Below are 15519 nucleotides of genomic sequence, written 5' to 3'. Positions count from 1 at the left end.
TCAGCCCTTCCAGTGTTGAGTATTTCACTTACAAGGAAGGCATCTTAAGATATCAAACAAAGATATATATTGGTATTCGTGGTAACATAAGACAAGCTCTCTTGCACTCTCTACACACTTCTGTTGTAGGAGGTCATTCTGGCATTCAAGCTACTTATGCTAGAGCAAAAGCACATTTCTATTGGCAAGGCCTCAAAAAGGATGTTTTTCTCTATGTATCTCAATGTGACACATTCCAGAGAAACAAAAGTGATCAGATTAATGCTGTTAGCCTTCTGCAACCTCTTCCTGTGCCTGATCATTCTTGGAAACATATCACCATGGACTTCATTGATGGTATTCTAACCAGCAACAAGAAGAGTGTCATCTTAGTTGTAGTAGACATGCTCACTAAGTATGTTCATTTCATTGCCTTGCAACACCCATACACAGCCTCCTCAGTGTCAAAGTTTTTCCTTGATCAAATATTCAAACTTCATTCTTTGCCTTCCTCTATTGTGTCAGATAGAGACAAGGTATTTACAAGTAAATTTTGGACTGATTTATTCAAAGCTTTAGGTGCAAGCTTGAATTTAAGATCTGCATATCACCCTCAGACAGATGGTCAAACCGAGAGGGTAAATGCTTGCTTATAAAACTATTTAAGGTGTTTAACAGGTCACAAGCCAGGCAGTTGGAGTAATTGGTTGTCACTTTCAGAATGGTGGTACAACACAAGATTTCACAGAGGTTTAAAAATGTCTCCCTTCCAAGCTTTGTATGGCTATGTACCTCCCCACCTAGCTTTTCCTTCTACCTCTACTACTTTTGTGGATGTTGTGGAAGCTTACTTAAAATCAAAAGACTCTATGCTTGACATCATCAAAGAATCTCTACATCAAGCACAGGCAAGAATGAAACTCTATGATGATTCCTCAAGAGTGGAAAGATCTTTTGCAGAGGGAGATTTAGTCTACCTGAAACTCCAACCTTACAGTAAATCATCAGTGTCCTTGAGAAATAACTTCAAGCTCTCAGCTAAATATTATGGGACTTTCAAATTTTTACAAAAGATTGGTGTAGTGGCTTACAAACTTCAACTGCCTTCACATTCAAGGATACACCCTTTTTTCCATGTTTCACAGATGAAGCGGCATATTGGTATGAAACACACACCTTACCCTACTCTACCTATTATGGATATCCATAGTGAGATTATCATGCTTCCTGAGAAGGTGTTGAAGACAAAAACAATACTCAGAGGCAACAAGCTGGTGCGCCAAGTACTCATCCAATGGACCAACTCTTCAGCAGAAGATGCTACTTGGGAGGACATATCCGTTATTAGGTCTCATTACCATAGATTTGTCCTTGAGGACAAGGACAATTTTCAGGGGTAGGCAATGTTGTATCCCTCATGTAACAAGGCTACACTGTAGTCTGCACTTATCTAGTTAACTGTGTGCTTTAGTAAGTTAGCTTAACTGTCTATTGGCTGATTAGGAACCGTTGATTGCTAGCCACACGTCAGTTGAGGATTGAGCCTCATTAGGGTTCAATGATTTGTTATTAAAGCTGTAAGAAGAGTTTTGTCTCTTCAGACCTGATTTTGTTGTTAATGAAATACCCATTTGGCTGCGCCTGGTGCACAGATTTGGTTTGAATCTTCGATTCAAGAGGTGATTATTCACCAATTATATCTTCTCTGTGTGTTATTTGTTGTAGGGATACAACAAATTAAAGGAGAAGGTAATAATTTTGTTGTTGATAGAACTCTAGAAGATGCCATTTTTGGTAAGTTAAATTAGGGTTTCGTATTTGATTAATTCTTTTTTATGAATTTGATTTAAATGGATTGGTTATAGAATGGGTTTGCTGTTAATTGAAGTACAGATGGATATGAGAAGTTTAATTTTAATTTCATAGGGACTTAGGATTTGTATTGTTCTTCCCCAAACTGGAATTAGGGTTCATGGAGTGATTGAATAATTTACAGGAACTGGAAGAGATGAGTTTGGCAACGATTAAACTTGAAACAGATGAAGAATTTGGTTGAGAAGGTGGTTTAGGTTAAAAATAAGATGTAGATGAATTGAAGAATCACAATGTAGAATATGAATTGTTAAATTTAGATTGTTGTTGGTGATTTAGAATTTGGTTTCTCTGACCAGAGGACGTTGAAGTTGGGAGTTGTTAAGTAGAGAAGATAGAGTTACCTGAACTGGAGTTTAGAATGTTATGTGGTTGTGGTAAATGGATGTATCTGAAGTTAGTAATGAAACATTGGTGTTGGAAGTTACAGGGATTGGTGTTTGAGGATACAGTTATGAAGAATACTAGTGTCATAATGAGTTACAGTTGAAGATTGTGTATGAACTGTATTATTTGTAGTTAGTGGAAGCTGTGTATAGGATTGAATTAGTAGTTGGTGGTGGTGATGCTGCTCAGTTGGTGGTGGTGGTGGTGGTGTTAATGTAATAAGAGTGCAGTTGAGATACAGATGTATACTGGGAAGGATTGATGAATTACAGAGAATGAAGCTAATAATATGGTGATGCTGAGAGCTGCAGTTGATGTCAATTGAGCTGTTAGTGGAGACAATGAAGAGCTGGAAGAAATGTTGGTGTTCAAGAGTAGTGATTACAGGGAATGAATTGAGTTACAATGTTAGCCAATGGATTTGGAGGAGGAAGTGTAGTTGTGCTACTCTAACAACTTCGTATGGAGTGGGTACAATCTGGTGTTGAAATTTAAATAGTTGTGATGGGTATGTAATGCAGATGAGGATGAAATTTAGATGCATGTTAGGTAGTGGCATGGACTTGATGATGTTGTTATTGCAGGGTAGTGATGAAGCTGCCAGTGTTACTCAATGAACAACTACCTTGAAATGGATATGGTATGCATTGAAATGGATATGGTATGTATGATGCTGTTATTGCAGGGTAGTGATGAAGCTACCAGTGTTACTCAATGAACAACTGCTTGAACTATCAATGTAGTCTGAGTATATGTTGAGTGATAAGGAAATGGTGGTGTTGTTCTGAGCTGCAGGTGTTGGTGCTAGTATGAGTTAATGAAGATTAGATTACAGTAGAATTGTTGTTAGAGATGTTGTTAGGGGAACTTCAGTTAGAAGTTGTTGTTGTTAGAGTTGTTCTGTTGGTATCAACACTAAAAGTAATAATTGTATGAAATCTTTTATCTTGAATTTAAACCTGTTAGTCATCTCAGTCAGTTTAGCTGACTCACTTTGTCATTTGACTTAGTGTATCTGACTGAGTTAACTCAGTGGCTAGACATGACCAAACCTGACTCAGTGAGTCTTGACTAAGTTAAATTCTTGACCGAGTTGCCCTGACTTGACTATTGACATTGACCGTTTGTTGACTATGTTGACCAAACGTTGATCGTTAGTCGACTAGGCCTTGGCTTAATGGGACGATTAGTGGGCTGGGTTGGATCAAGCCCGTGGATCGTGGGCTTGGGGTTAGAACTAGTCTTTCTTTCGTTGATTTTTTGGACCCCTTATGGTCCGAATTGACCTTTGATTCTTTCTACAAAGTTGTAGATCTTCTTGAGACATATCTAATGGACTATAGAACCAATGCAATTGAATTAGTAAACCTTTAATATGCTAAAGGTAGAGAATGAAAGAGGTGTAGAAGCATAAATGGACGTAGAACCATTAGATAGTTCACTTATCTTATAACTAGAGAATTGTATAAGATTATGTTATGAGTCTTGTACGAGTTTATTGGATAAATCCTTAGAGTGCTTGTGTGATTAGCAGTTAATCTTTATTAACAACGATCAATCAAAAGAATGAACCAATGTATCATGGATCGCAAGGTAGGCGTTGCTTGTCGTCAAAAGAGGTGGGAACCTTGTAACCTTCTTGTAATAATTAAGCTTTCCTTTATCTGCGGGTATGATGAGACTTTATTATCTTTGTGCATGATTGCGTGTACTTTGATGTACCATTCCTGTATCTTTGTGTATGATGTTTATTTTGTATCTGTATGTAAGATGTTTGCTATGATGTGTTTTTGTGTGATATGTATTGTGAGATTTCCCTGCGAGGAGTGACTGTGTTTCCCCACGGCTCCCTGCTAAGTTAGGTAAGCGAATGCTCTTCCGTCGGCAACATTATTTAGTAAGGAGGATGCTCTTCCGTTTAAATATTACTTAGTAGGGCAGATGCTCTTCCATTTGAATATTATTATCTTTTAATTTTATCGTCTTAAGATAGTATGGCGGATGCCCTTCTGTTTTAATACTATATATACTATTTTATTTGGGGGAATCACTCATGTGCATATTATACTTGATTGACTAACTTTTATGATCTTGATGGTAATATTCTGAATCATGGTTTGTATGGGCACTCTGTGTGGACGATGTTATTATTATCGTCTGCTCCAATGAGTTTGACGATGTTAGGATAACACTTGCTTCTTATTGCATGGATTTCTGAATGTTTCAATTTGTTTTCATTCTTAAATTATTGTTATTATTTTAGAACTGTGGAGCATGTTAGTGATTACTTGAATGTTATTTGTTTTCCGTTGGGCACCCCTTTGGGATGATGTGCTCACTTGATCCCACTTCAGTTTCAGTGATCAGAAGAAATAATGCACGTGAAGATATCCATTTTTCGTAGCTTAAGGTTTTAACGAACTGAAGATGTTTGTTTATCTTTTATGTATGTATTGTTTTATTAATCTGTAAAACAACACATTATTATATTCATATCACTCGAGAAATTTTCACTTATATAATATCAGAGTATATTGGATTGTTATGAGATTCAGTTTATGTAATTATGATTCTTAGAATCGATAATATGGATTTGATGCTTCAATTAGGTTGTAATTCTATCAGCTAAGCAGGGTTAGTATTTGGGGCGTCACAAGAAACAATACAAGTTTTGGTCCCGACTTTGTGACTCTTGCGGTAGAGTCTGAACCCCAACATATAAGGAAGCTATGACTTCTACAGAAGCCCCCTTATAGGAAGAAGCTTTGATAAATGAGTGGGATTTCATTCAGCAAAACGGAACTTGGGAAATTGTAAACTTACCTCCTGGTAATAAATCCATAGGTTGCAAATGGGTCTTCAAAAGGAAGCTTAGGACATATGGAACTGTATAGAAATTCAAAGATAGGTTGGTAGCTAAATGATATAGACAAAAGGAAGGATTAGATTTTTTCGATACATTTCGAGCACGGGGTTTTCTGGTCAAAGTGTATATTCACCTGTCACTAGAATCACTTTTATTAGGATGTTGATTGGTATCGCTTCTATTAATGAGCTTCCTATACATCAGATGAATGTTAAAAATGCATTCTTATATGGTGAATTGAATGAAGAAATTTATATGGACCAACCTGCAGGTTTTGTTGTAAAAGGTTGTGAAAACAAAGTATGCAAATTGAATAAATCTCTGTATGGTTTGAAACAATCACCTGAACAGTGGCATGATTATATTTTTTCATGTAATGATATCTAATAGATTTAAGGTTAATGAATCTGATAAATGTGTTTACATTAAATCTGTGGATGATGCTTATGTTATTGTGTGCATGTATGTTAATGATATGCTCATATTAGGTACTAACATTGATATTACTAATACCACTAAAAACATGCTTAATAAAAAATGTGACATGAGACTTAGGCCCTGCTAATGTAATCTTAGGGATGAAAATTTGAAAGATATATGATGGATATAGTCTTAGTCAATCTCATTATGTCGAAACTTTACTTAAGATATTTAATCATGAAAATGCTAAAACTGTCTCTACTCCTTATGATCCCAATTGTAACTTGAAAAAGAACAAGGGTGAGGGAATTTCTCAACTTGAGTATTCCCACGTAATTGGCAGTCTTATGTATTTGATGAACTGCATAAGACTTGATATTGCTTACGTTGTGAGTAGATTTAGCTGGTACACTTGCAACTCAAGGCAAGATTATTGGAATGCTCCCAACAGAGTTCTACGCTACTTGAGAGGCACTTCAAACTTTTTCTTATGTTTTGGGAAGTATCCCGCTGTGCTGGAAGGGTATTGTGATGCCAACTGGATATTAGACTCATATGAGTCCAACTCTACTAGTGGGTACATCTTCACACCAGGATTTATCCCACGGCCAAAATGGGCACAACCGGAAGAGCTTGGCAGCTTTCGTTTGAGACATCAAGTGTAGTTGTTATTTCTGAATTGTACTCACTGTTGGAAGTTCAAGACATTGTGTTCACCGTTACAACAAGTAGTTCCGGTAACTTCGCACTAAGTTAAGGATTAATCTTTGGGACACCTTAGCCTAATTTTGATGTCTTTTGTTTCCTCATGTTTTTTTGATATGTTTTATCATTCATGTGGGGGATTGTTAAAAAAAAAAAACAAGTTTTGTTATTAAACTAAAATAGATGAACCATAATTTGATCCCTATACCTATTGCTCACTATATGTTTTTTTTTCATGTGAATAGATAAAACATTAGTCCCGCATAGACTAAACTTTAAGAGTTGTTAGACTAAAATACCATGGGTTTTGGATAAAGGGATGTCCCTTTGGGTCTACACACTTGTGTATGAGGGAGAAGACCTAGACTAGGCAAGGTTACCTTTCCCGTACGTGTGGTATTTCGCACCGAAGCACGCACGCTGCCGTCGTCCGTCCGGTCTGTTGGGTCTCGGGTGTAGGTGTGGGTTCGTTAGATCCTATCTTTTTGCTGAAGTTTTTGGTACGTGTTTTCCATAAAAGAATCTTTTCGTCTCTTTTGATGTATGACTTTCTGACATGACCGTTTTGTTGTCCGACAAAAGTTTTGAGTCTTTCCTTGTCAATGTTTTCTGTCAGCTTTGTCAGTGCGCATGATAATCTACCCAGTCTTTGTCTGAATCTTCTTGTTTTCTGTAAGATTTGCAAGTGCGCGTGAGAATCTACTAAGTCTTTGTATGGCTCTTCTAGTTTATAACGTTTTAAAAATTATAAAAGAAAGCTTCTGCTTATTTTGAAAGTACAGAAAAAAAACGACTTCTATTTTTCCTCTTTTTTTCTTTGTTTTTCTTTGACTGTTTTTGTTTCACTGTGACTATTTGAGTTTACTATTCTATATCACTTCCAAGGTATTAGGGTATTTTCTTTGTGTGCTACATTAAAAAAATATTAACAATAGTCGTATCCTGGAGGCAACTCGTCAGTGGATATAGCATCTCTCTGTTTAGAAGAGTAGCGGGCGATATTGTCTTTAGGTCAGCGTATCTCATACGTGCCTCTATTATTTCCTGCTACACTTATCGTTGTAGCATCCGAAACATCCATCAAGAGTCGGTTTGATCTAAGTATTATTTCTCAGTTTATTACGATTGTTGTTACTAGAACCAACATAAAGTATTTTCAAAACCCAATAGTCGTAGAAGGTCATTTTCTTCATCACCAACTTCCGCTAGAGATTCTATTCGAGCTATTCGTCTCAAAAAGGTATTTAAAATTCTTTCTGTAGAATGAAACTGTAACTTGGGCGTTCACTTAAATGTGTGAATTATACTTAGGTAGAAGAATTAAGACAAAAGTTCATGAACCTTATGCTTATGGATGGGACATGACTCATACTGCTAGTCAACTTCAAGAAATATATAAGAATTTAGGTAATGGTGAAGAGTCGAGTAAAGAGGTTGATTTGGTGTCAATAGATGGACGAATTATTGCTTGTAGATCTTTTGGAAAGCTTGCTTTTTTAACACTAAGAGATGATTCTGGGACAATCCAGGTATGATTCTGGGGCTTCCTGTCTATAGTCGAGTTTGGTGTTGCTGTGAGTTTTAGAAAAGTGCTTTTCTGTTGTGCTGCGTTGTGTGTTGCTGTGTGATGTGTTGTGAAAATAAAGCGGCATAACGTTTGGTAAACTATAATTTAAAAAACATTGTTAAATTAACAAACTATAAATTCTGTTTGGTAAATTGATAGTTTAAAGTGATGGTGATGTATCCAATGACAAAAATAGACATCTTTTAATAGTTAATTTTAAATATATTATAACTATAATAAATTATATTTTTATTCTAATGTATTTAATAAAATAAAATAAATATTTATTTTATTATTTTATTTTATTTTTAAGCTGAGAAAATTGCTGAGGTTTGTTCTTTAGAGCTTCAAGCTTGGTACTTAGATGATGGAACCATCATTGGTGACACAGCACAGGTTGCTAAGGATTTTACGATCATTCAAAAAGATGGTGTGGGGTTAGGGCTGCACATGAATGTCAGCAAAACTGAGTTATATTGGCCTTCTCCTGACAGCAGAAGCTTTGAGCTGTTTCCTTCTCACATTAGCAGACCACCAAATGGTGTCAAATTATTGGGCGGTCTAGTGAAAACTAACTCTGGTTTTTGTATGGATATGGTTCACAAAAGGGTTCAGAAAACTGTCAGTTTGATGGAGGTTGTTAGCAAATTAGAGGATCCTCAATGCGAATTGCTGCTTCTCAGGAACTGCACTGGAGTCTCAAGATTGTATTTTACCTTGAGAACTACCATGCCTGGTTTCATAGACTTGGTTGCAGAAACCTTTGATACTCATCTTTTCCAGTTTTTGCATCGATTAATCACGGGCGATGGTCCGGGTTATGGGCTTTTAAAACATAGGCTTGTTACTCTTCCTCTCAAGTATGGTGGTTTAGGTACATATTCTATGTCTGATACACGCACTTACTGTTACCTTGCTTCCTGCCTCCATACCTTTGCCTTACAGAGATCCATTCTGAGACATTCAGGTATTAATCCTGCTAGTTCTTGCTTTTCTAATGCCTTACATGACTTTAACACAGCTTGTAGTGCCTCCATTTCTACACCCGGTTTAGAAGATGTTGCACCTGTCCACTCTATGAGTTCCCTCGCAACTATTTACTTTGATATTGTGGTTAGTTCGATGCCTACCATATTCCAGATGACAGATCGTGATAGTGCATTATGGCAATGCAACCGTGACCAGCATGCTCAATTTTTCCTATTGGCAATACCCATTGAAGGCTTGGGACGAAAAATCGTCCCGAGACACTTCAGTGCAATCCTCAAGTATAGGCTTGGGATTCCTTTCTTTGAAGAGGATGGGCTTTTCCCTAGTTGCTCGTCTGCGATGGATAAGTTTTGGGATCACGCCTTGCATTGCAAAAATGATCTGGGCTTGAAATTCAGACATGACCTCCTTCGTGACATTATTGCGGATATATGTTATCGGTTGGGAGTTCCGGCAGGGAAAGAGGTTGATTTCGGACTTATCTCTAACAATGGCTCTGGTCTTCTTCCGGCGGACATAATGGTTTATAACTGGGACAATGGCCGTGATGTGTGCCTTGATGTTACTGTTGTTTCCCCCTTCACAGGAAATGGTGTTCGTTCCTTTGTGCCTGGTCAGGCCATTGAAAAAGTTGTTTCCCTCAAGCGTAAGAAGTACCTGGTGAAATGTAATGCTCAGGGTTTCGGTTTTGGCACCTTAGCTTTCACCACTTTGGGTGGACTGGGTGATGAGACTATCGACTTTCTTAAGAGATTGCATACTTTCTCAGCTAGTCATGATGCTAATGTTAGTGTTGGAAATTTTCTTTTCATAGAGTAGGGGTTGCTCTTCAGAGAGGGGTTGTCACACAACTTGTGTCTCGCGTGCCAACTAACTTCTTGAAAGAACCTGTCCTGGAGTAATTTTTATTTAAAATAACAAAAAAAAAATCAAAAAGAGAAAGATATAAAATATTTGAATTTGATAAGGAAATTTTATTTTTTATAATTATTTTTATCATTTAGTAAAGAATTCTATGATTATGGTTTGCTTTAAAAAAATATTTTTATAGTAATTTTTATTTATTATTTCAAAAGAAAATATGAAAAATAGTGGAACAAGATAGAAGTTAGAAACATAATGATAAGTGTACAATATTTCAGGGTAAAATTTGTTTTTGTAATAAAATAACAAGGTTGAAATAGAGAATCAACTAAGTCAAATTATATGGGCCCACAACTTCTGTTTTTCCAGCTTTTAAAAGATAATGCTGAGTAGCTTTTAAAAGCAGGCCTTAAATGGATGTGTTTCTCTCCAAAAGCACTTTGAAAAAGATTAACCAAACACAATTTTTAAAAAATGTTTGTTACAAGTTTGTTACAAAATGTTTTTGATAGAAAAAAAGCAATCCCAAACAGGGTTTTATATATGTTGAAACTAGTACTCGTTTGTGCGCATTTTGCTTGTTAAACATTTCTAGTACTCGTTAGTTCCCTTATATTGATTCTGTACACATTCCTAGTTGTAGCTTTATTGCAAGAAGGAAAAGCTTCTGCAAGATCAGTTTGATGAGTTAAAGACGTTTGTGGATATCGGGGAAATTGAAAAGACGAGGGTACTCAAATATACCTCAATCTAAAACTTTTCCACCTATAAGTCCTTTCACCGAAAGTGATTGTCTATGGACTGAGTCGAGACAATACAACTAATCGGTTCACACTTCGTGTGATCGTCTATGATACGAGATCGAGACAATACGACAACAAGATAACTTGTGTGATTGACTATGGATACAAGATCGAGACAATACAACAACGAAGTATGTTTACTTGATAATAGTTTCGGACTTAACCAAACACAATAGGATTGCTATCAAGTAAATAGAAATAAACGTTTGTGTAATTTACTTTAAATTATAATAACAACAATTATAATTGCGGAAACAAAAGTAAATGACACGGCAAGATTTTGTTAACGAGGAAACCGCAAATGCAGAAAAATCCCGGGACCTTGTCCAGAATTGAATACTCTCAGGATTAGCTGTTATACAAAATCTAAACCAACATCGTATAGTTGAGACCAACCAACTAAACCTATAGTTCACCTAGTTCCGTTTGTATTCACGCGCCACCAACTTGCAATAAATCACGCACTTAGAACAATTTCTTTTGTTCGCATTCCAAATAGTAAAGGAACAACAAATCTGTTCGGTAACAACTCTTTTCAAACAACGTGATATGAGTTTGACAAAAAGCTCTTCCGTTTATTCCAATAAACTCCTTTGTCAGGTCCTTAGATCTATCTTTTCAACAACTACCAAAGAAATTGTTAAGATTATGATATCAATACTTTTAATCACAAAGAAACGTATTGATGCCGATATACTCAACTAATCAATCCAATATATCACAAAGATAAACCGATTATAGTTGGATCCCTTTCCATCCGAAACAAGTTTTGTGCATACCAAAGATTATGAACCCATATATCTCTTATTCTTCAAATCTTCTTTGATCTTCAATAAACACCTGCACACAATCAACTTGAATCTCTTGTGATCAATCACACAAAAAACGGAGTCTATTAACGATGGATTATCACAAGACGTCTTTAGATCTACAAACAGTTCTAAAGTTCCCCGTCGAAACTTCGATCTAGTTTGAGTGAATCTTATATCAGAAGAGAAGATTCTCAAGCATAAACAAACTAGGTGCAATCAAAGTTCAACAACTGTTAGTCAATCAAATCAATCGAAAACTACTAATAAACTACAATTATATAGTTTCCCACCAACGATACTCATAGAGCTTCCCAATCCCAAAGAAGTCTTTAAAACGAGCGGTCGTAAGAGATTTCGCCTAATTAGGGTACTTTCCTCTCCGAATAGATGGCTCCACCAGTAACAACACAACTAGGTAGTTTTGCTGGCTCTGAGGATTAGTTTGCTTGAAATACAAACTTAAGTATTTATAGACAAGGAAGTTTGGACACCAAGGAATTTCCTAAACCGAATATTCTCTCAAAGATATGCAATAAGGGCAAAAACGGTTTTTATAATTCCTGAAAATACTTTGTCCAAACATTGACCGAAATCTCAGTAGAAAATCTCCAACTAGTAAATGCATATTACTAATTTTTATTTTCTAAAGATATGCATTTTAATTGCTGGAAATTAAAAGCATATAAAAACTCAATTTATTTCGATCCGGGATTCTCCTTTAGCTATTAAGGAATATCTTTGAACAATAAAAGATAAGAGTTACTGCACATGTTAAAAGTATGTTGACATCTTTACTTTATAAATCCTTTTTCATATTTACAATCTTGGAACCGATTTGCCACACTTCCAAACAAGTTTAGAATTGGTTCATCTGACTTCCAAGAACTATGTGATTGATTATCCTATCAAATCACCATTAATGGGTTTCACGGTTCTACCTCAACATAAAGTTTCGTTTCTACCTCCAAGTGGGTACTAGGATCGGTTACACTAGTTACCACAAAATGACTAACTAAGTACTAGGATCGGTTACCACTTCTTATGGTAAAACTTGTGATCAGTTGACTAAGTTGTAGGATCGGTTACACCAACTTACTAAAACTTGTTAAACCTCTTACAAGGATCGATTACACTCTCTCTTGTGATCGTCACACCTCTTACTAGGATCGGTTACCCAATGGCTAGTATTTAGTCACACTAATTTCAAGATATCGATCTTACCATCTCAGGTGATTACTTAAGATCAGTTTCACTAATAAAAGTCATACCAATACAAAAGTCAGGCCTTGTGAATAGTTTTACCAAGATACATAAACAATTTATGAGCGGTTATACTAAACACACATATTGGTAATTCAAAAGATTTGCAATGAATAAAAATACCAATAAGCCTAGCAATTTCCCTTTCGATTCATAAAACAAGTTTATGAATTTACTTCCTTTAAACGAATGTAAAACATTGTTTCCTAGGAAGAAATCTTCAACCATACCCATACATAATCACAATAGCATTCATACGATTATGTCGATGTCTAATGTACGAAGTTCAAAAGATAGACGTTATACTTCGTATTGTAAATCCTTAATACAATGTCTAACTAGAGTATAATATTCACAACTTCACAGTTATGTTTTCAATATGCACGACTTGAAAGATATGTTAGGGAACGAAACAGTTCAATAAAAATATTACTAACCTCAAGTGGAAGGATGATGTCGTCGTTGTAGCTCCTTACTTCTTCACATTCTTCAAGTCTTCATTTAATACTTGTAATGTCTCATATCCTAATACTTTCAAGCTAACCTATACGAAGTTGACTCTAGTAAATAATCAAGCGACTCTTTAAATGAGTTTTGGTTCATTAAAATATGACAACCAATCTTGACATACCAACGCTTGGTGGGTTCAACCGAGCTATGCTCTAACAATCTCCCCCTTTGTCAATTTTAGTGACAAAACTCTTACATCATATGGATAAACAAATTACAAGAATTCATTACACATACGCTTGATTCCAAGTTTCAACAGAACAATAACCTGTATACATTCAATCCTTTAAATGTCGTTGTTGACATTATAATAACAAAACTAATACTCCCCCTAAAGGTAAGATAGGTAGATTTTCAATCCGCATGTCTTTGTTATTCCCTTTGTAGTTAAGATAACCACAAGTATCAATATGATATGCTACTCCCCCTTAGTCTATGCTTTACTCTTTCGTTAGATATAACGTTTAAGCACCATTGTCCTTTCCCTTAGTGATACCAAATCAATATCAAATCACTTGTTTACTTCATATATTTCTCCCCCTTTTGTCACAAAATGACAAAGGTATGAGCAAATAAAGGACAAACCGAAAGGATCTTACAAATCTTACAAGAGAATTGCAACCAATAAGAGTTAAGCACGAGGGTTCCACACACCATTTTTGATAACCAATATCAAAACCGAAACTAAAAAGTAATTTTTTTTTTGATATGTCACCAAGTAAACAATTACCCGAAGCAATTTTTCCCTAATAGTTTAGCAAACCAAAAAATCGACTAAGCACCTTAGTTCCTTTGCTAAACCTATTGCACAAATACAATCGCTTGTTTGATAAGACCAAAATAAAGATCAGAATTAACTTTATTTTTCTCATCAAGTTCTAATTATTCAAATAATAACTTAGACCTTTCACTTTTAAACAAGACAAGTACTAGGTTAGTTAACTAGCATTTCTTGTTAAGGCATTCGCTTATACTTGAATAACCGAAACCTCCACTTTGATAAGTCTAACTAAGATCAGAATTAATCTAGTTTCTTTTATCCGGAATTGAATTGGACTAAACAATTCATCCTGAATACCTTTTCTTTTGTTAAGCCATAAACAATTCATACAAACCAAATAAGTCAACTTGCATAATTATTTACCTCAATTGGAAGCAATTGAAACAACACCGCAATTGCACCGAAATTTTGTAAGCCTAAACAATTGATACCAAACAATAAAGCAAGATAACAATAGTTTTTCTTAACTGAAAACAATTGAATCACACACACATCCATACACAAACAATGGAATAAACATCAATTGTACCGAAATTTTGTTAAGCAAAAGCAATAAATATATGCAATAAAATCAAGCTTTTCTTAAACAGGAAAACGATTAACTAACAAATTCGTTACTTCAAATTCTGCATCCTCTTCTCCCTTTTCTTCATATCTTTTCGGGGCTGATATCATCATGTTGTCATCCTCTCGCAAGAACAAAAGAACAACAACAATCAACCTTCACCAGAGAAAGGTTGAAAACCGGTTTTAGCTAATGCAATGCAAAAGTTGAAGCCCCGAAACACATATGCTTTTATGCTAAACCAAATGATTCAACATATTGTGACTTTTTCACATATTGTTTCAATCAGGATCCCTCATGATCCTTTGATAAAGCCTACCAACATGGGCTAGAACTCAGTCCTGCTAAATCAAAAAGTCACTCAAACCATAAGGGTTCACACCATATGAGATCGAATATTAAGGTCATGAAACCAAAATCAAACATCCCATAAACATACATAGCAATAAGATAAAGCATTGAAGCACAGGGTATGTAATCAAAAACTATCACAAGAAAAATTATAAAATAATAATATATTCATTAAATAAGATAGTTTTATTCAAAATAGACCTTATACAATTATTGAAAGAAATCAAAAACTGATGTCTATTTTCCTTGATTAATCCTTCATCTCAATGCTAGAGGAAGGTAGATTATTACTTTCAGTCTTCAACTTGTGAAATTCTTCAAGTGGATAACCTTGTTGTTTGACCAGGATTTCTTGCAGTTGAGAAATTTTCGTGAAGGATTCTGCAAGAACATGTAATTCGGTCTTTGATTGAACACAGAAGTGTGTCAATGCTTCAATGCACTGATCTTTCTTCAGCATATTCTCTCTTTCCTTCTTTCTAAGCCAATCTCTCTTTTTGATTTTGATCTTTGATTTCTCTATATCAAGAGAAGATGCAGACTTATTCTTAAAGTGATATTTCTGATCTAGCATCTTATCAAGAGACGACATTGGATCAAGACTCATAGTTCGGACAAGGAATGTCCAATAAAAGAGAAGGATCTTTTTATAATTTTCACACTATCGAAAATATAATATTCCTAAAAATATGAACATCTCTAATATTTTCAATTACTAGATTTTATTTTCATAATCTACACGTAAGTTCCTTGATCTTTCTTCTTCCTCACTCAAAAATTGGCACAC

At 35.4% G+C, this 15519-nt stretch overlaps 1 pseudogene; it reads left to right on the top strand.

Moving 5' to 3' along the window:
• The first annotated feature begins 737 nt into the window (after window positions 1–737).
• Window positions 738–15519, top strand: part of LOC113316064 — a 57277-nt pseudogene continuing 42495 nt past the window's right edge.

The sequence above is a fragment of the Papaver somniferum genome, chromosome 10, assembly GCF_003573695.1.
Source record: "Papaver somniferum cultivar HN1 chromosome 10, ASM357369v1, whole genome shotgun sequence".
NCBI classification, from domain to species: Eukaryota; Viridiplantae; Streptophyta; class Magnoliopsida; order Ranunculales; family Papaveraceae; genus Papaver; species Papaver somniferum.
The sequence above is the reverse complement of the archived record's forward strand: the minus strand, read 5'-3'. Positions and strand labels throughout refer to the sequence as shown.